This window comes from Elephantulus edwardii, unplaced genomic scaffold (genome assembly GCF_000299155.1).
Source record: "Elephantulus edwardii isolate Elephantulus edwardi_28Jun2011 unplaced genomic scaffold, EleEdw1.0 scaffold00137, whole genome shotgun sequence".
NCBI classification, from domain to species: domain Eukaryota; kingdom Metazoa; phylum Chordata; class Mammalia; order Macroscelidea; family Macroscelididae; genus Elephantulus; species Elephantulus edwardii.
The window spans coordinates 5,933,031-5,956,065 of NW_006399887.1; the positions used below are offsets into that span (position 1 = coordinate 5,933,031).

Here is a 23,035-nt window from a genome sequence, read left to right on the forward strand (position 1 = left end):
TTCTGTTATTCTTCTTAAATCAACCAGTTATCAATGAGTCAATTCCAAATCATGACAACTCCTATCTGCTCCGTAAGGCTCCTTAACAGTAGATCGACAGGCCTTTTCTATGAGGTGTCTCGGCATATGTGCAAAGCTCCACCTTTCCTGTGAACAGCAAAGGGCATTAATTGTTTGCACCATTCAGGGACGCCCTGTTTATCTTAAAGACATGCTAGTGTTTTGAGGCTTTGAATTGTGGTGTTGGAGAAGAGCGTGTACATGACCTACAAAAAGAAGACATAAGGCTGACTTGGAAAAAGAGCAACCAAGGTGTTCCTTAGAGGCAAGGATGGTGAAACTTTGACTCACATACTTGTGGTATATTGTCAGGTGGGGAAATCCTTGGAAAAAGACATCAGGCTGAGAAGGGTGGAGGGTCAGAGAAAAAGAGAAGCCCCTTCAACAATATATATTGATAGAGTGACTATAACAATATGCTTGAGCATATCGGAGATGTTGAGAACCACACAGGTAAGGCAGGAGTCGGAAATGTTGTTCATCATGTAACTTAGTCATAGCCAATTCGATGATATTTAACAACAGCAGTGTTTTAAACCCTCTAATATATATATATTATATACATTTTGCCTATATATAGGCAAAATGTATGTAATACATAAATATTTTTATATATACATTTTACCTGTGTGTGTGTGTTTTTATGTATATATGTGTGTTTGAAAAATGTATAAAATGTATGTATTCAAGATAGTGCCATTTGTTAGTCATTCCAAATTGACAATTTGAAAATCTTATCACTTGTTTGATATTGAAAGTAATATTTCTATAGCTTTTGTGTTGTTATTGTTGTTGTTGTTAGGTGCCATCAAGTCGAGTATGACTCATAGTGACCCTGTGAGTGAAAGATCCTGTCCTGTACCATCCTCACACTTCCTGACACTCAAGTCCGTTGTATCAGTCACCTTGTCCATCTACCTGGTTGAGGTTCTTCCTTCTTCGCTGACCCTCCACCCTCCCCAACATCACATCCCTCTTCAAGGAATAATAGCAATGTGTCCAGAGCATGTGAGGTGAAGCTTCATCATTCTTGCTTCCAAAGAGCACTCTGGCTGCACCCTCTACAAGACACATCTATTGTTTTCTTGGCTGTCCATGAAATGTTCCTCGTTCTCTAACACCACAGCTCAAAGGCATCAATTCTTTTTCTGTCATCCTTATTCATTGTCCAGGTCTCGGGTGCATTGCTAGTTAATTGGAAAGACCGTGGCCTGAACAGATGCAGCTTAGTCCTCACACTGATATCACTACTTCCCAATAATTTGGAAAGGTCTCTAACTGCAGATTTTCCCATTGCAATGTGTTTCCTTATTTCCTGACTTTTCATACCATGAATATATAAACATTGAAGTAAAATGCTAACATTAGGGGAAAATGAAATAAAATACAATAAATAGAGAGCTTGTCATTTTCATTTCTATATTTTGTAGCTAAAAATATGATAAAATCCCTTGGTAACCATTCATTAAATATTTAGCATGTTTATTTGGAGGTGATGTTTTTCACCTTACATAGTAACACTTTTAAAAAATATTATTTATAGTCCTCAGTAAATCATGACCGTGGTGTTTAGTTTTAGCTTCTCTACTCTTTCTTGTTAATTTCCTTATTATACTAGATCTGTGTCCAAGCCCCAAAGCCCCTTGGGAATGGCTGTGATTAAATGTCTTTCTGCTATCAGATTTTTTTTTCTTTTTTGAAAGTGTGACTCATTGATATTTTATAAGATAAATCTGTTTATTTTTAGACTTGTTTGTTTTAATTTAGAATGGTCAAATGATGTGTTATTAAACACCCTTAGTTCTTCCAGGAAGTGGTATCAGTCAAGCTGTTTGCATACAGTAAACCTAGTCTCAGTCACTTTATCTCATTCTTCCTAGAGTAAGAAGTCGAAATGCACATTTTCTCCCAGTTGATAATACTTCTGCAGAAATTGTGTCAGATCACAGTCATGACTGACGAATTGCTTGGATCAGCTCCTGTTTGCCTGTTGCTTCTTGAATTTGTTGAATCTGCCACTTTGCATCTTTATCCCACCAGTTTCCTTGCTTCAGGCTATTGTGACTAATGACAAACGATTTCAAACTAAATAATTTTTTAAAGTTCAGATGAGTCTTAGGTGCTTTTTCCTGGTTAAAACTGCTGGGTATCTGCTGCATACTGATGGAGCCACTGAGAGCTGTAGAGTCTGTAGAAAACAAAACACAGTTCTGACTGATACGGTACCTAAACCAAAGCCGTTGCCATGGAGTCAGTTGCACTTCTTCACAGACCTATTGGACAGAGTTGAACTGCTCCACGTGGTTCATAAGACTACCGTGTTAATTGCCCAAGGGCTTGAAGGCTTTATGCATATTATTCCTGCGCTAAGAAGGTTAGCGTATTTCTTAATCTTTTTATGGTTTACCGTCAGAGAAAATAATGATTGCTTTTTTATATAGTAGACCTTGAGATACCAAGTACAGAATAACTTGAGCATCATTTGGCTGTCTTAAAGATAGCAAAGGTGTAAGCCTAAAATAAGACTGATTTGGCATTACTTTATTACATTACAATATATAAACTATTTAGGCTTCTTGAGCATTTTCAGTCATTGAGATTCAGACTTTAAATTCCCTTATTTGAGTCAAGGTAAATGATATGCCTGCAGTATTTTACAAATTTGCCTCATATTCAGGGAGAGCAGATAAACAATACTAACCTGTTTTAAATTTAAAAATAACCGTAGGTTTTTCCTAAAGCCACTTCAGTGTAATTATCAAATATATATTGCTTATCCATTGTGTGCGTTAGGCTACAGTGATTAGTATACAAGCTACAATGTTACGTATACTCTAGAAATGCACTAATGCTTTCGAGCTGGAACGAAAAAGATTTGATCTTTGTTGTCAGCTGGTAATTCTAGTGACATTGTGCATACAGCTCTATTCATTCTTAAAAGGTCTCTTGCTTGCTTCATTGATATACTTTTTTCCAAATCTCTCTTTTTTACTTGAACTCTCCCATTTTACTAGGCATTTCCTTCCGGTCTCTGCTTATATGTCTTTGATTTCTGTAACTTATCAAATAGGTTGTTGCTATTGTTGTTGTTTTTGTTGTTGTCATTGTTAGGTGCCTAGCAGATTTTGTCACAAAATAACAGTCTTCAAAACATCAGAAATATGATCCATACAAAAATGGGAAATATATGTGTTGAAGATTTTTATTCAACAAGTTAATTAAAAGGCAGGATATGTGTTGAAGGTTTGTTCAATGGGTTAATTAAAAGGGGACCCACTAATTAAAAAGGAGGGAGCTCTGGTGGTATCAGAGTAAGAAGCACTTCCAAAGACACTTCGTTCAAACCCATGATTGCTTTGCAGAAGAAGGCTGGGCATCCTCCCTTGCGATTTATTGCCTCTAAAAACTCCCTTCAGGGTCAGTGATAGGTTGATTCCTACCTCATGGCAAACAATGAGAGGAAGGAAACACAAAACAAACCCCGAAGCAAAACCTACTGCCTTCAAGTCAATTCCAACCCATAGTTCCAGTTCCAACCCCAGGATTTCCAAAGTTGACATCTTTGCAGAAGGTGACTATCATTTTTCCTTTGGAGTGGCTAGAGTATTTAAACTACTGACCTTTTGGTTAGCAGTCCAACAAGAAATATGCCGTAACAACAGAGTTAATTAAGTTGAGGAAGCTGGTTCAAAACCTTTTTGAGGAGTGACTCATTTGAAAAAGAAAAAAAATGCTGACAGGATTAGTAGAGAATTAACCTACAGGGCAATAAAGCGATATTTTATGAATGAGTTTTCTGTTGGACAAAAATCTATAAATCAGTGGATTTGATCTACAAGTCACAATATTTTGGATATAATACCATATTAGATGGGGTGGGGGAATTTCATATTGTTGTTTAGTACTGTCACATTGGAACCATCTCATAGCTGACCCTCCAAAGGGTTTTCAGAGTTAGAAATATTCCCTGGATTAGGCTTGTTCGTTGCTTAACAGCAATGCTAACATTGAAAGAACATAGTGTGTTCCTTTCTTTCTTTCAAATCTTTATGTATTTTTCTTTAAGAACATGCTTGTCTATACTAAATGTTTGGTTGATTCAAATATGCATGTGTAGTTTAAATTCATGGAAGCTTCCTCCATATTCGCAAGTAGAGAAATTAATTTTACAATGAAGTAGAACAGATAATCGCTAACTCGTGTGACTTCCATCCAATCACAACCTTTCTGTTCTTATTGTCCTTTATAACAAAAACGAGGTATGGAAATAAGTTTATCACTAAAATTCCTCCCAGTTATAAAATTCATATATTTCTCTAAGAATGATACTATAAAGAACAAATGCATATTATGAGTTGAACTGCTAACCGAAGGGGGAAAAAAAGCGAGTAGTTCAAGTCCACCAGCCACCACAGGGGAGAAAAATAACATTTACAACCTCAGAAACCTCATGGAGGGTTGCAATGGTGGGTTTCCCTGAATTGAAATCAACTCTGGGGCAGTGGGTTTCCTTTCTAAGGTTCTTAGTTTTTGGAGTTAGGCAACAGTGCCCCCTAGAGGTTCCTCGGAATTCCTAGCAGGCCCGCTTTCTAATTCATCTAGTAGGAGTAAGAGGTTTAGCAACATTTTCTGTTATTAGGTGTTGTTGAGTTAATGTCAGTTTATAGCGATCTTACCTATAACAGAATAAAGCCCTGCCCAATCATGTGACATCCTCATAATCTCTGCTGTGCATAAAGCCCATTGTTGCAATGACTATGTCAGTTCAGCCTCTGGAGCCGCCTCCTCTCCGTTTCTGATCATTAGCTTTTCCAGGCATGCTGTGCTTTTCCAAGGACTGGCCCTTCTTGCCAGCATCCCCAAAATGTGTGAGGTTACGTCTCACCATCTTGTCTTCTAAAAAGCCCTCTGGCTCCTCCTCTTCCGGGGCTTATTTTGTTTTTCTTTTTAAAAATCTTTTGGCAGTCCGTGTTATTACTATGTGCTGTTGAATCAACTCTATGTTGAGTTTACTCATAGTGACCTTCTGCTCAACATATCTGAATATTGTGCTATCCTGTGCATCCTCAGGAATGCCGCCATGCTGAAATCCATTGTTATAGTCACTGTGTCATTTCATCTTTCTCTGACCCTCCAACTGACTAGCACCTCTGGATAACATGTCCAAAGTATGCACGATACAATTTCACCATCCTTGCTCTAAGGAGCACCCCAGTTGCACTTTCTCCAAGATATCTTTGTTTATTCTTGAGTAGTCCTTGGAATAGTCAGTACTCTTCTCCAGCACCACAGTTGAAAGGCATCAATCCTCGGATCATCCTTTATTGTGCAACTTTCACATAGATAAGAAGCAAATAAAAAAACACCATGGTTTGGATCCGGTGCACCTCAGTCTCTCAACTGACATCGTTTCTCCAGCACTTTGGAGAGACTCTCAATGGCATACTTTGCTCAGTGTAACACTTCATTTGACTTCTTGACTGTCATGTCCATAGGTGCTGATTATAGTCACAAGTAAAATGAAATCAACAACTTTTGTCTTTTCTCCATCTATCATGATGTTACCTATTGGTCAATTGGTAAAGATTTTTGTTTTCTTGATGTCAAGAGAAATCCGTATTGAAAGCTGATTCCTTATTATATGGAAATCCGTAGTGTATATTCAGTGTTCTTCTCCAACATCACAATTCAAAGATAGTGATTCTTCAGTTTTTCTTAGCCATTGTGCAGCTTTATTTACTTGATCTTTTTATGCACCACTGAGTCAGAACCAACCCATAGTTGACACTCCAATGAATTTTCAGAGCATGTAAGTCACATGGGGGAAGATTGCCCATCTTTCTCCCTCAGAGCAATTGTTGGATTTGAACCACATTCCTTCTGGTTGGCATTGCAGCTTCTTTCCATAAAACCACCAGAGTTTCCTTTATTTAATCTGATTATATCAATTACCTGCTGTTTTATTTTGTCTATTAAATATGCAGTAATTTTATACAGTTTTAAGTGATAGTATACAGTATTAAATATAATACTGCTTTAAAAACACTGTTACAAAAGCACTGTGACATGAAATAAACATGATTTTTGCTGTCAAATCTCCAAGCCTTCTGAGATTTTTTTTTTCTGAGCTAAACAGCTATTTTGTTTAAATAAAGTTTTTATACTGATTTTTTAAAAGACTTCAATTTGACTTTATGTGTCTGCGTATAACTTCATTCTTTGCCCTTTTTTACTTATAAAGTTTGTGTATATTGTTTTTCACACCAAATCGTTCCCATTTTCTCTATCCACTCCTCCCTCTGCCCATCAAATTGTGCGACTCTCTGATTAAGCATCCCCCAAGTCACCCCACCTCACCCCTACCCATCCTCACCTCTCTGCTCTCCCCCACCTCCCATTGGATCCTCATACATATTCTACTTCTACAATAATGGTTTTATACACTATTTTTCCTTATGGGACTGAGTTAGTTCACTTAGCATAATGCTCTCCAGTACCTCCCAAGTAAGATAGTAATTTACAAAATCATTACTCCTGTATGCTGTGTAGTATTCCATTGTGTGAATTTCTCAATCCATTCAATTGTGGCTGGACATTTGAACTGTTTCCATGTTCTTAAAATGGTGAATAATGCTGCTATGAACATTGGTGTACAAATCTTTGTTTGTGTCTCAGTTCTCATTTTCTAGGGATATATCCCAAGTAGTAGAATAGCTGATCATCTGGAATGTCTATGTTCAGATTTTTTGAGAAAGTCCCAAACTGCCTTCCAGAGTAGTTGTACCATTTTACAATCCCACCAACAGTGTATAAGAGTTCCTATCTCACCACATCCTTTCCAACATTTATTACTTGCTGTCCTGTTAAACTTTACCACTACTACTGGAGTGAGATGGTATCTCATTGTGATTTTGATTTGCAGCTCTCTTATTGCCAGTGATTTGGAGCATTTCTCCATGTGTCTGTTTGCCATCCAAATATCTTTCTCCTTGAAAATTCTTTCCATGTCTTTTGCCCATTTTGTAATTGTGTGATCAGTCATTTTCTTGTGGAGGCCCTGTAAAATTCTGTAATCTTTTGATATGAGACCCTTGTCTGAAATGTTATTTGCCAAATGTTTTTCCCAGTCAGTAGGTTTTCTTTTCACTTTGTTGGAAATGTTTCTGATGCGCACAGGGATTTAATATTTAGAAGGTCCCATTCATCAATTTTATCCTCGCCAGATCGAACATTTCTGGCTGTGTTTGGCTCTCTCTTTATTCCTTAGAATAGGCTGTCTAAGCTTGTATCCAGTTTGTCTCTGATGAACTTTATGGTTTGAGCTTTACTCTCAGGTCTCTGATACACCTTGAGTTGATTTTTGTGTATGGTACAAGATGTGGATTCTGTCTCAGCTTTCTGCAGATGCAAGTCCAGTTTTGCCAGCACCATTTGTTGAAGAGGTTGTCATTTCCTTATTTGATAGATTTTTTTTCCTTGTCAAATATCAGTTGGCCATAGATAGCTGGATCCACTTCTGAGTTATCATTTCTGTTCCTTTGGTCTATGTGCCTGTCATTGTACCAGTCCCATACTTAAAAAGCTATTCTTAGATAGGATCAACTCACATGTCTACTGTTTGGATGACCTTTGACTGCTGTAAGATGACCTCATTGAGATGACTAGTCTACTCCAGTGGTTTGAAGCCACCAGCAGGTTATCCCAGGCTTGCTCTTGTGATGATGAAGGATTTGCAAGAAAGAGAATAGGAGCAAACACAGACTCTTGAAATGACACTCTGTCCCTCAGAAATGACACACCGTCATTTCCGCTGCAAGCAGTTGCCCAAAGAAAGTCTTAACACAGCAAATACAGAATGATTCAGAGTTGGGCTTTCAAAAAGCTCAAGAAGAAGGGTCCTAGTGTAGAAGGGAAGAAAGCAGGTCCCTATAAATGTTGGGCTTTGTTCTGGGGTACAGTTAAGTAACTTGGAATTAATTTGATCCTTTGCATCTTGCTTGCGAATTCATTAAACAGGATTAGAGCAGTCTTTAGCGCTGATTATTTCACACTCCTGAGGCAAGGCCGTTCAGAGTATTCTACCCAATGCTCCATGAATAATTAAGTTTTCCAGTCTAGTAGGTGGGAACAAGCATTATCGCCGGCTTTGTGTGAGCATCAGGTACTGCTTCTGCAGGTATTTGCTCCCTCTCACTGCTCCCGTAGGTTCTTGTCCAGACCTTGGAAGGTTACTTCCCACACATCCACTGATTAGAGTTGAGCAAAATACAGGATGAAAATTCTCTGTAGATATTCTGGAGTTTCCTCTTTATCCGGTGTTCTCTTTGCTGGCGCTCAGTCTATGAACTCTTGTGACTTTGTTCTCCCCAGCCCCTCAGCTCCACCGCCGGGATTCAGGGACACTATAGGTTCTTGCTGACTTTTCCTTTCCTGGGTCCCAACATGGAAAATCTTACATGTCTCTCCTAGAGATTATATTCATATATTGCCTATTGTCCAGTTAGTCCACTTATTTTTTTCTTTTAAACTAATTGTGCTTAAAATTTATTTTACCTGACTTTATCTGTATGTTGCTTTTTTCTTTTTTTAAATCCATTTCAGATAAAAGAATAAATTCAGTTCCTGTTTGGAATAGAAATTTCTTAAGTGTTTAGACTTAAGAAAACATGAGTGTCTACATTTATTTATGTTGATGAAGACAACATAGAAATTGTAATGTTTTATTTAAAACTTTGTATTTCTCTCATGTTAGGCCAATAGGCCTTTTAACCTTCTCTTCTACTACTATATTATTTAGCATTTCATTCGTTGTTTGTTCCTGGATCATATCTCACCTTTTACTTTGTTATATAGATATGGATACACAGACATAGTTTATTTATTTGAATATTAAAACTTAATGGCCATGTGTTAAACACACTAATTGTCCATTCAGCCATTTATGTATGTTTTATTTTGTGGTATCATTTGTAATCCCCTTAATATAACGGTACTCTTCTCATTTCTTACCAGGCCTCCACGTTTCTGTTCATCCTGCCTTGCCATTTTTGCCTTCTGAACTTTGTTTTGGGGCCGATGCTTCTCTTCAGGTTTATGGCTTATTGTTTTAAGTTGTTTCTCATGAGTGTCATCCTATACTTTAAAAACCTGTCAAGTTAATGGCTGCAAGGAGTTCCCAAGTGGTAGATTCAGTTCTACTTCAGTAAAGCATTTCATCTCTACTCAAATTATTGCTGTGGAATCCGAACCGATTTATAGCTGACCCTGGACTGCCAAAAAAACAAACAGATTCATCCTGGAGAGGGTTAAACCAGGCTGCTCCTTGGAGGCAAGGATTCTGGGGCTTCGTCTGACATATTTTGGACATGTTGTAAGAAGAGACCGGTCTTTGGAGAGGGACATCATGCTTGGGAAGGTGGAGGGACAGTGCAGGAGGGGAAGACCCTCTATGAGATGGATTGATTCAGTGACTGGGGTAATCAGGATGGGAGTGTCAGAGGCAGTGCAATTGGCACAGGATAGAGCAGGGTTTAGGGCTGTTGTACATAGGGTCGCTATGAGTCGCAAATGACTCGATGGCACATAACAACAACAACTCTAACAGGATTTCAGAGGCCGTAAGTCGTAGAGCAGATTGCCCATCTTTTCTTTAAGGAGTCACTGGCGGATTTGAACGCCACCATTGGGTTAGCAGCACAACTCCCTATGTACTAGCTCACTTCTTCTGTACTGTCAATTCAGAACTGACCCTACAGGAGGTTTTCAGAGGCAATAAATCACATGGGAGGAGATTGCCCATCTCTCTTCCACAGAGCAGCTAGTGGATTCAAACCAAGTACCTTTGTGTTGACAGCACAATCAAACCAGTGAGCTTGGTCTTCTATTAATTTTGAATTTTGATCTAAAGATTTCTGTCACTTTGTCTAGAATCTTCTACTGTGATCCCCATCAGAGCAGTCAACTGTGTAATCAGACAGCATCTAGTTCTTCTGGTCTCAGGAAAATGTAGACTCTACTTTTCTTGGTCCACCTGTCCTTTGTCTTTTGAGCTAATTGTTTCCATGTGGATTTGATTTTCTTCCCTCTTCTTTGTTCTAGATGAGAGAGACAATCTTAGCCACATAAGAGCCTTTGTAAGAAAAAATTCTTTATGTTTTATCTTTCCTAGCCTTGGAGGCAAGGATTCTGGGACTTTGTCTGACATACTTTGGACATGTTCCAAGGAGAGACAGGTCTTTGGAGAGGGACATCATGCTGGGTAGAGTAGAGGGACAGCGCAGGAGGGGAAGACCCTCTATGAGGTTGATTGATTCAGTGACTGGGGTAATCGGGATGAGTGTGTCAGAGGCAATGCGATTGGCACAAGATAGTGCAGGGTTTAGGGCTGTTGTACATAGGGTCGCTATGAGTCACAAACGACTCGATGGCACATAACAACAACAGCAACAACAACAACAGTCCTTTATTCCCTCTACCATCCACCAAACACTGTGACTTTGTGATTTACCCCCACTCCATCCTTAGCACCCCCTGTCCCTGCCTATTCCCCCTTTGGAATTTTGTACACATTTTTTTAGTTAACCTTCTGTTTTTAAACAATAATGGTCTCGTGCAGTATTTGTGTTTACAAGGCTAAGTTCGTTCACTCAGTATAATAGTCTCAAGCCTCTCTCTTGTTATATAGTTTTGTTAAGTTTAAAAAAAAATCATTGCTCTTGAGTGCTGCATAGTATTCTCTTGTGTGAATGTATACAATTTCTCAGTATGTTTGGCTGTTGATGACCATTTGAGCTGCTTCCATGTTCTTGGTGTAGTGACTAATGTGACTGTGAACATCTGTGTACAAATCTCCTTTTGTGTCTCATTTCTAATTTCCTTGGGTATATTCTGAGCAGTGTAATAGCTAACTCATGTAGAATTTCTGTTTTCAGCTTTTTGAGGAAACACCAAACTGCCTTGCAGAGAGGTTTCATTATTTTACAGTTCTACCAACACTGTATGAGAATTCCAATCTCTCCACATCCTCTCTAACATTTATTACTTGCTGTCCTGTTAAACTTTGTCACTGCTAATGTTCTAAGTGGCACAGTACTCTTCTGTCAATATGCTGTACTGTGGAAACCTGGGGTTGCTTTGATGCTGAATATTGTGCTACTGGGGTGTCATGGGCCATAACAGTTACCCATGGTAGACACTGTTTGATGGAGCTCCCAGTTTAAGATAGATTTGGAAGCAGGAGTGGCATCCACTTTCTAAACAACCTGTCTCTGTAAACTCTATGAACTTTAGTAAGTGACTATAGTTATAGAAAGGCTTCAGGTTTTTTCTTCATAGGGTCAGTATGAGCTGTGCTCAACTCAATGACAACAACAGCTGGAGTGAGATGGTATGGTATCTCACTGGGGTTTTGAAATGTATCTTTCTTATTGTCACTGATTTTGAGCATTTCTTCATGTGTTTCTCTGTGAAAAGTGTTTCCATGTCTTTTGCCTACTTTGTAATTGGATTATCAGTTCTTTTTTCTTGTAGAGATCCTATGTTGCTAAGCATTGCCAATTACAACCCATAGCGACCCTTTGGACAACAGATCTGAACCCTGTTCTATCCTGTGCCCTCCTCACACTTCCTGACACATTAGAGTGCATTGCAACAGTCACTGTGTCAATCTTTCTGGTTGAAGGTCTTCTCTTTCACTGATCTTCCACCTTTCCAAGCATAATACCCCTCTCCAAGGAATAGCCTGGCTTAGCAACATGCCAGAAGTATGTGAGGTGTAACTTTACCTCTAAAGAGCACTCTGGCTACACTCTCTATAACACATGCTAATTTGTTATAATCACAGTTCAAGGGGTATTCAGTGTTCATCTCTAGCACCGCATCTTAAAGGCATCAATGCTGTCATCCTTATTACATAATAATAACTCTTATAATAGTAATGATAATAATATTAGATCATCATTATTTTTATGAGGAGGCCCTATAGTATTCTGTAAACCTTTTTTAACATTTTTTTATTAATTTAAATGAAAGTTTAGAGACTTAGAGTTTCCAGTCATTCATTGTTGCACTTTTCTCCCTGCGCACCCCCTCCTCCCCAATTCATTCCTCACCTCAAAAAGAAAAAGAAAAACTCTCTCATTGTTATGCAGTCCCTCCCCCCAAGTCCACTCCACTATGCAACCTTCACTGTGGACTTCTGTAAAGACAAGAATACCCTTTCATATGTCCCTTTTAAACAGTTCTCTCCCTCATCTGTTTCAGTGCAATATACATCATTCCTCCCCTCCTTTTCTGTCTTTCCTCAACCCTGATGTCAGTCTCGTTTTACAACAGTGACCCTATGCACTATTTGTCCTTTTGTGACTGAGATATTTCCCTCAGCATAATGTCCTTCAGGGTCATCCATTTTGCATAATATTTCATGAGTTCCTTGTTTTTCAATGCTGCATAGTATTCCATTGTGTGAATATACCAGAGCCTCTCTATCCATTAGTTTGCTGATTTGCACTTGAGTTGTTTCTAGCTCTTTGCTGGAACAAAACTGCCATAAACACGGGTGTGCATATATCTGCTTGGGAGGCAGTTATGGTTTCTTTAGGGTAAATTCCCAGTAGTGGAATTGCTGGGTCAAATGGTATTTCTATTTGCAACTTTTTAAGAAAGCACCATAAAGCCTTCCATAGTGGTTGTACTATTTTACACTCTCACCAACAGTAAATAAGGGTTCCACTTTCTCCACAACCTCGCCAGCAATTGTTGCTTGCTGTTCTGTTAAATTTTTCTATTCTTACTGGGGTGAGATGATATCCATAGTTGTTTTTATTTGCATTTAATTAGAGCTAGGGATTTTGAACATTTCTTAATGTGCTTGTTTGCCATCTGAATGTCTTTTTTGGTGAAGTGTCTGTTCATATCCTGTGCCAATTTTTCAATTGGATTATTAACCTTAATCATGCTGTGGTGCTCAAGTATTTTATAAATACTAGATATAAGTCCCTTGTCTGACATGTCAAGCATCCTGGAAAATCTGCAACCGGGAGAGGATAAAATAAATGAATGGGACCTTCTAAGAATTAAATCCCTATGCATATCTAATAACTTCTCCAACAGGGTAAAAAAGGGAAGACACAGAATGGGAAATAATATTTGGTAATGACATGTTAAACTGTTTTTTGGTTGTTTTTCTTTTTTTTTTGAGATCCTTGTCTGAGATGTCATTGCCTAATGTACCTTCCCAGTTGGTAGATTTTCTTTTTATTCTGTTGGGAAAATTTGTTTTCTAAATTGTGATCTTAACAAAAGTTTTCAGAAAAGTTGGATTTTCATTTATTCATTGTTGCACATTTTCCTCCCTACCTTTTACCAATTCACTTAAAAAAATTCATTCATTGTTGCATAATTTCCCCCTCCACCTGTCTACTTTGCTGTTCACCTCTTATTCTGGAGTGTTATCATACAAATAATACCTAATCATATATTCCTTTAAAATGGCTTTTACCTTCCTCTGTTCCAATGCAGTTTTCATTATTTATAACCTGTTTTCTTATTGGAATAATTTTTTATACAGACAGGGACTTAATATTTTTTAAATAAAATTTTTTATTTTGATCCTGATTTTAACAAAAATTTACAGAAAAGTTAGATTTTTCATTCATTCATTTTTGTACATTTTTACCTCTTCTTCCTCCCTTCTCCCTCCCCCATTCACTTTTTAAAAAAAATATACATTCACTATTGCACAATATTGTTGCATAATTTCCTCCATCCCCCAGTCCTCGTTGCAATATACATCTTTGCTATACATATGATGCCAAATCATATGTTCCTTTTAAATATAAAGTTACCATTCATAGATATGACCTTCTCCCGGTTGTGTATTTCTAGCTGTATTTACCAGCCTGTTTATATCACCTTCTAAGTTTGGTCCCATTTTGTCTCTATGATCTTTATGGTTCTGAGCAGATTTTTGTGTATGGTGTGAGATGTGGACCCTCTTTCAGTTTTCTGCAGGTAACTAGTTTTGCCAGCACCATTTATTGAAGAGGTTGTCATTTCTCCCTTTGATAGGCTTTGTTTCCTTTTCAAATACCAGTTAACCATAGATAGGGTTCTCAGTTCTGTTCCATTGGTCTATGCATCTGTTATTGTACTAGTACTATGCTGTTTTAGCTATTACAGCTGTGAAAGTTTTAAGATTAACCAATGCTATGCCTCCACTTCATTTTTGTTTTTCATAAATGTTTTGCTTATTTGAGGTCTCTTTTCTTCCAAATGAATTTGCCAGTTGCCTTTTCTATATCTTTGAAAAATTAATTTGGTATCTGTATTGAGATGGAGTTAAACATGTAGAGTGCTTTTGTTTGAATTATTACTTTCTTATTTTTCTCTATATTGAGTCATCCTAACCATGCACAGGGGACACTTTTCTATTTATTTATGTCTCATATTGTTTCTTGCAGTAATATTTTGTAGTTTTCTTTAAAGTCTTTTGTGTCTCTAGTTGGGTGTATTCCCAAGTATCTCAATTTCTGGTTGGCTGTTGTAAATAGTACTGCTTTCTTAGTTTCCTTATCTGTTTTTTCTTTGTTATTATAGAGGAATCCCACTGACTTTTGTATCTTGATCTTGTATTTTGGCACTCTAGTAAATTGGTAATCTAGTCTGTTAAATCAGGCCTAACAGTTTTATGGTTGGTTCCTTGGGGGATTCTGTGTACACTATGATATTGTCTGTATATAGTGATAGTTTTACCACTTCTTTGTTATTCTGGGTGCCTCTTATTTCCTTCTCTGCCACATTGCCCTAGCGAGTACTTCCAATATAATATTGAATGTCTGTTGTTATGTGCCGTCAAGTCACCTGCAACTCATGGCGACCCTATTCACAACAGCTGTGAACCCTGCTCTATGCTATGCCAACCTTATTGTCTCTGACACACCTACCCCCATTATTCCAGTCATTGAATAAATCCATCTCTCCAGGTTGTTCCTCTCTTGCACTGTCCCTCCACCATCCCGAGCATAATGTCCCTCTCCGAGGACTGGTCCCTCCTTGCAACATGTCCAAAGTATGTTAGACAGAGCTTCAGAATTCTTGCCTCCAAGGAGCAGTCTGGTTTCACTCTCTCAAAGAAAAACCTGTTTGTTCTCCTAGAAGTCCTTAGTATATTCAATATCTTCTCCAACACCACAGCTCAAAGGCATCTATTTTTCTTCTATCATGCATAGTCATTGTCCAGCTCTCTGATACGTTGCACATAATTGCGAAAACCATGGAATGGATCAGGTGCACCATAGTCTACCAACTGACATCGTTGCTTTTCAATACTCTGGAGAGATCCCTGACAGCAGACTTTCCCAGTGCAAGTAAGCTTTTTATTTCCTGGTTCCTGATACCAAGAGTGTTGACTGTGAAGCCAAGCATAACACAGGTTGTGGATGAGTCTTCCCTCTATCCTGATGATACTCCTACTCATAGAGCCAAGGCTCCCTGATTATCTGTTTTGCATATAGATTAAAAAGTTATGGAAATAGGACACATCCCTGGCGTACACCCGTCCCAATTTTGAACAGTGCAGTGTTTCCTTGCTCTGTTCTGACAACTGCCTTCTTCAATCCAAGTATAGGTTTCACATAAGCCAAATCAAGTGTTTTAGAATTACCATTCTTCTCAGAGTTAGCTCCAGTTTGTTGTGATCCACACAGTCAAATGACATTACATACTCTCTGCTCTCAGTCAAGATCCATCTAGCATTAGGTATAATATGTCTAGTGCCACGACCTCTTCTAAACCAGCCTGCACGTCTAGCAGTTCTCTGTTGATGTGCTGCTCCGGTCATTTTTGGATAATCTTCAGCAGAATCTTGCTTGCATGTGATATAGAAGTGGTAAATATGGACGTCCTTATCTGGTTCCTTTTCAGAGGATGATTTCTCTTAGTCTTTCTTCATTGAGAATGATGCTGGATCTTGGTTTTGCCTTTATAACTTTCACTCTCGAGGAAATTCCCTTCTATCCCTATTTTAATGTGTATTTTAATCAGGAAGGGGTATTAAATGCTAAGACTTTTCCTGCATTAATTGATAGGCTCTTGTGGCTCTTGAGCTTTTGAGACCCCTGTTACTATTCACCAGACATTGTGGGAACATTGTCATTGTGGGTTAAGTTACACCGATTGATCTAAATATTCCCCTAGACTATAGTCCTGAGCTCCCAAGCCCCATGACTTATAAGAAGCCTGATTATGGTTAGGAAATCATAACTGCCACATGCATGTTCTATTATGTTTATAATTTCAACACATATAAATATTTATGTAGAAATACCCTACATCAAACACATGCATACTCCTGTTTACTATCCCACACCTATTCAGCTTGCATATCTATCTCTGTACCCACTTGTACAATATTCTTTATTATTTATTAAGTTATTGTATATGTAATAATAATATTTTTCTTTTGTTGCCTATTACTTTTTCCATGTTTATTTCCCCTTATTATACATTGACTTTCCTTTCACTCAAGTCAATATATGTCTACTGTCTAGTTATTGATTTTTCCACCCATTTCCCTCCCTTTCCCTCTCATCCTTAGTATCCATCAAAGGATGTTTCATCCCACATGTAAGCTTTTTCTTTACTTTCTCTAATACTAGCCTCATAGAATATTTCCTGTTTTCTCATTGACTTGCTCCACTCGGCATATTGTCCTTCAGGCTCATCCACATTATGTTTCACAGATATATTATCATTATTAATATTGCATAGTATAGTGTGTAAGTACCATAGTTTTTCATTCATCCCTTGATAGTCATTTTTACCTTTTTTTTTATGAATGTTGTGATGAATATTGTAGGTATATATCTGTTCCTTTTTTAACTCTCTTTCTTTAAGATATAAATCTAGAGTGGGATTGCTGAGGGAACCTTCACGTAGTAGGTTACATGTGAAGTGGCGAACTTAAAGATTGATGGTGCAAACACACTAGCTGCTCTGTGAGAGAAAGGTCCTTTTAAGATGTACAACCTCAGAAACTGGAAGGAAGGTTCCTTTAGTCAAAACTGACTCAGTAGCATTAGGTATGGTGTGAAGAAATGGTTCAATCCTCTAGTCTTTATCTTTCCAAATGTTTAAGGAACACCGTATCATTTCCCCTAACAGTTATATAATTTTACTATCCCACAAGCAGTGTGTGGATCTTTCCAGACACTCGCCAGAATTTGCTGGTTTGTGTTTTGTTTTGTCTAACTTTACTAGTTTCACTGGAGTAAAAGGGTGGATTGTTACATTTTTTTTATTTGCATTTCTCAAGCATTTAGCTACTACTCCAAAGGTCAACCATTTGAACCCACCTGCCATTCTATGGGAGAAAAATGAGGCAATCTCCTTCTATTTGGAAACTATGAGCAATTCTATTCTGTCTTACAGGATCTTTTTGAGTCAGTATCAACTTAGTGATGGTAGATTTTAATGGCTAATGATCACAAGCAATGCAGCTGGTCTTTCACACTGATTTCTGTATCATGTTTAGAAAGATTTAAGTCTCGATCTCAGGTATCAGCTTCAGGGAAAGATTTTTGTCTTAGGCAGTACTGGTGAAAAATTCTTACGCCTCAGCTTCTGCTCACAGACTGTTGTCTGGTGCCGTAGTGTCTCTGTTCTTTCTTTTGCACCATAAGGCTGTCATAATGTGATAATTTCCTAGGTGAGTGACATGTCTCCTTTATATCTGGCATGCTAGTGTTATTTATTTGGCCCAAGGGCCACTTGAAGGTCCAGTGTGGCGAAGGCTGGCTGGTTATTAACAAAGCCATGAGAGTCTGGGAGAATGGGCAGTACCTGAGGGGGTGGGAAGATGACAGTCTCAGCTTCGTGACAGTGTGCATTGCTCTGAGGTTCCAGACGTGAATTAGCGTGCAAATGGTGAAACCAGACTATAACCAAATGCACCAGCAGTCAGGAAATCAAAAGATTCATTTCTTTAGGTAAATCTGCTGTTAGGAGCTTCTCCAAAATAGGGAGAGGTAACGACATCAGTCTAGAAGCTGAGGTGCCCCTGCTCCAGGCCATGGTCTTTGCATTTACTTGCCATGCATCAGAGAGGTGGACTGTGAATAAGGATGAAAGAATTGAAGCTTTTGAGTTGTGGTGCTAGAGAAGAGTCTTGAACATACAGTGACCACTAAAAAACCAAACAGATCTGCCTTAGAGAGGGTGAAACCAAGTTTATCCTGGGGGACTTGGATTTTGAAGCTCCATCTCACATTCTTTGGACATGTGGCCAAGAAGGACTGATCCTTGGAGAAGGACTTCATGCTCAGAAGGGTGGAGGGACAACACAGGAGAGGAAGACACTGGATGAGATGGATTGATACAGTAATTGGGACAATGGAGATAGATGTGTCAGAATCAGTGAGAATGGCTCAGGACAGGGCAGGTTTCAGAGCTGTTGTACATAGGGTTGCTTTGATTTGTAGGCAACTTGTTAGCACATAACAACAAAAACAAGTCTATTTCAACATCTTACCCACTAGGCCAGATAAGTGTTTGTTGTACTATATGGTACTATGCATGCTATCTCGCTAATGAGAATATATGTTCCTTAAACTTTTGGAAAATAATACTTTATATTCTACATTCTGTATTATACTTTACAATTAATGGTAATTAATGACTACTATTTTATGTTACCAAAAATGTGGGAAAGGACACAACATAGGAAGATTCATTACCACCTGCAAGTTATTCATATACTTAGCTTTTAAACAGTAGTTGGCAGTTTGAGTCCACCCTGAGACACCGTGGGAGAAAGACCTGGCAACCTACTTCCAAGAAAGTTGGCCACTGTAGCAGTTTTACTCTGAAACTCTTAGGATCGTTATGAATTGGAGTTGACACAAGGACAAATGAAGGATTTATGGGCCAATGCTTTATAAAGGAAAACAACAGAGAAAATAATGGTGCCTGATTTTGTTTTGTTGTTTGTTTCAGTTGTCTCTACTTTGGTTCTATGTTGCATATAGTTGTTATGTGCTGTAGAGTCATCTGTGACCCATAGTGACACTATGTACAGCAGCGTTGACCCCTGCCCTGTCCCAGTCTCACTAATTCCAACACATCAATCTTCATTGCCCCAGTCACTGTATCAATCCATCTCATCCAGGATCTTCCCCTCCTGCATTGTCCTTCCACCCTTCCAAGCATGATGTCCTTCACAAAGGATTGGTCCCTCCTGGCCACATACCCAAAGTATGCGAGATGGAGCTTCAAAATCCTAGCCTCCAAGGAGAAACTTGGTTTTACCCGCTCTAAGACAGACCTGTTTGTTTTTCTTGGTGGTCAATGGTATTTTCTAGACTCTTCTCCAGCACCACAATTCAAAGGCATCAATTCTTCTTCTGTCACCCTTAGTCATTGTCCAACTCTCTGAAGCATAACAAGTAATTGAGAAGACCATGGCTTGGATTTAGGTGTAACTTAGTTTCTAGAATTACATCGTTGCTTCATCAGAGGTCCCTGACAGCAGATTTTCTTAATGGAACACGTCTTTTGATTTCCTGAATGTTGCTGTTAAAAGTGCTGATTGTGGAGCTAACCGAGCTGCAGTTGTTAATAATCTCAATCTTTTCTCTGTCTATCATGGTGCTGCCAATTGGCCCAGTGGTGAGAATCATTGTCTTCTTGATGTTGAGCTTCAAACCACATTGAAGACTACCGTCCTTGCCCTTTTGCAGCAAGTGCTTCAGGTCTTCTTCTGTTTCAGCAAGCAAGGTTGTATCATCTGAATAATGTAGGTTGTTGATAAGTCTTCTCCAATCCTGATGCCACGTTCTTCCTCATAAAGCCTTGCTTCCCGAATGACCTGTTCTGTATATAGATCACAAAATTGTGGAGGCAGGATGCAACCCATTATTCATCTGGTGGCATCCTTCCTTAGGAAAGAGTCCTGACAATATACTTCCAAGAAACTTGATCACTGCAGCACTGTTTTACCCTGAATGCCTTAGGATCATTATTAGGTGGAATTGATATAAGGGCAAATAAAGGATTTATGAGGTGATGCTTTGTGGAGGAAAACTACGGGACAAGTAATGGTGCATGATTTTTTTGTTGTTGTTTGTTTCAGTTGTCTCTACTTGGGTTATATGCTACATGTTGTTGTTTTTGCTGCGATTGTTGTTTTTGTGTACAATCAAGTGGCCTGCAACTCATAGCGAACCTATGTACAACAACTTTGAACCCTGCTCTATCCTGAGCCAATCTTACTATCTCTGAAACCATTACCCCCATTACTCCAGTCACTGAGTCAATCCATCTCATCCAAGGTATTCCTTTCTTGAGCTTTCCCTCCACCCTGCAAACATAATGTCCATCTCCACAGAGTGGATCCTCTTTGCAACATCCCCAGAGTATGTCAGACAGAACTTCAGAATCCTTGCCTCCAAGAAGCAGCTTGGTTTCACCCTCTCCAGGACAAACCTTTTTGTTATCCTAGCAGTCCTTTGTATATCCAATACTTTTCTTCAGCACCACAGCCCAGTGGTGTCAATTCTCCTTCTTACCTCCCTGCCATTGTTCAGCTTTCTGATGAATAGCATGTAATTGCAAAGACCATGGCCTAGATTAAGCGCACTTTAATCTCTAGACTGGCATAGTTGATCTTCAGTACTCTGGAGATGTCCCTAACAGCAGACTTTCCCAATGCAATTTGTCTTTTGATCTCCTGGCTGCTGGTACCAAAAGTGTTGATTGTGGAGCCAAGAAGACTAAAGCTGTTAACAATTTCAATCTCTTCACCGTCTATCGTTGCCAATCAGACCAGCAGTGAGAATCTTTGTCTTCTTGATGATGAGCTTCTATCCATATTGAAGGCTGCAGTCCTTGACCTTCTGCAGCAAATGTTTCAGGTTCCCTTCTTTCTCAGCAAGCATGGTTGTGTCACCTGCATGCGTCTTCTTCCACTCCTGATGCCACACTCCTCCTCAGAGCCCAGCCTACGTGCTAGGCTACAATTATTCATTTAGTGGCACGCTGCTAAGTAAAATAATTTAAACTAAAATGAAGAATACTTTTTAAACCTCTCAGAGCTTCCTCTGTCTCTGAGCTTTTTGGGAGCCTTTGTCTTTTGCTACTTAGTGACCTTGTGGTAAATAATTCAAAAGTGTATGAAATATGGATTGGATATTTTAAACCTGCTTCATGGTAAATTTACTATGATACTAGAAAAGGTTCCTGTCTGTAGACAAGATCTTTATTGGTAAAGTCCACTTGTAAGTAAATGTATATAATCTATCTAATTTGTATATTATCTATGAATTGTCTCTTCTGTTTATCCTTTAGAGTTTCACTCTGATTGCCTCATACATAGGAAGTTGTCCTGCTCATCCAAGGACTATGCCTCTCTGGTAGTTCCAATCCACAGGGAAGATGAGCACTCGTCTTCCATGCATTTGTAGCCTTGGGAATGTCACTTAGTTGGTCCCAGTTTGACAGCAACAAGTGATTGAATCATCCATTTATGAACTTTTCTTTCATTCTTCTCCCTCTCCTCCTTCACTTCCTAATTCCACCATTTATTTCATAAAGTGGTAGTGGAGGAAAGTATAGGAAATAATTACAGTGCAACTTTAATAAAATACATAATAAACATAATTGTTGTTGTTTAATGTCGTTGAGTCATAGACGACTCATAGCGACCCTATGAATGAACAGCCTGAGCACTGTTCGTACATAGAGTTTCCAGAGGCAAGCCATTTCGGAAGTGGATGCCGCTCCTGCTTCCAGGCTTGGTTTAGTCGGGAAGCTCCAGCCAACACTGTCCACCATGGGTGCCCATTACCACGATTGGCACATCACTGTCACAGGCTTCAGCATTACAGCAAACACGAGTTACCTCTGTACAGCAACACACAGACCAGTGCTATACCAAAACATAATTAGGGAGGAAAAAACTATTTTTAAAAAAACAAAATTGTATATCAATTGTGATTTTAACAAACATTTACAGAGAAGTTGATTTTTATTCATTCACTCTTATATATTTTATCCCATCGCCTTCTTCCCCACCTTTCCCCAGTTCACCTTTCAAAACATTTTATTGTGTGGCAAAGTCAGGCACAACCACTGGGATTCATTCGAACAATACTCTCCTTCATTAACATGAGCAATCTGGAGTTGACTATATAGTTCTTTTTCATGTCCATCAAAACATAATAGAAATTCATTTTAGTGTGTATCAGGCAGCTATATTCAAATAATTAGTCTTGTTCTATACATGAAAGAATTTCATGGAAAATAGTGAATTATATTTTCATTTAAGCACTCTGATAAACAATTTGAACTCAGCTATTAATATGACTGTTAGAAGATACCATTTATATGTCTAACATGACAATTTGTTTAAAAATAATTTTCCTTTGCATTTCCACTCTTAATAGTGGTAAAAATGCATTATGTCAGAATTTGGAGTTTTAGAATAATATGTGTGCCCTCTTATCTAAGATTCTTTTATGAAAATAAAAGCCAGGTATTTGATCTGTTGGTTCAGTGAATAGATATTTGTGCTGCCATCCCAAAGGTAAGTGGTTTGAATCCATGGAGGCTACACGGGAGAAAGAAAACTCACTAGATGGTCAGCTACGAGGTGGTTTCAACAATTATCATGCACCTAGCTAAGTTTATGCTGCCATTATTCTGTGGCTAAAAGTAGCCACAGTTCTACCTTCTCACAAACATATGAAAATCATGGAAATATATATAAAACTCTGCAGAACATTTCTTGAAATAAAAGGAAACTAAATTGTTTGGGCTTTTCTTTTTTTTTTTTTAAAAAAAAGCCATATTATTTGTATGTTGTTGGTGGTGCTGTTGCGTGCAGTTGAGTTGCTTGCGACTCATAGCGACCCTGTGTACAACAGCCCTAAACCCTACTCTGTCCTGTGCCAATCTCACTGCCTCTGACACACCCATCCCGATT

General features: G+C 38.5%; 1 protein-coding gene across 2 annotated transcripts in view; it reads left to right on the top strand.

Moving 5' to 3' along the window:
• GABRA4 (gamma-aminobutyric acid (GABA) A receptor, alpha 4) overlaps positions 1 to 23,035 on the top strand; it is a 180,760-nt gene that overhangs the window by 156,442 nt on the left and 1,283 nt on the right. The window lies entirely within an intron of this gene.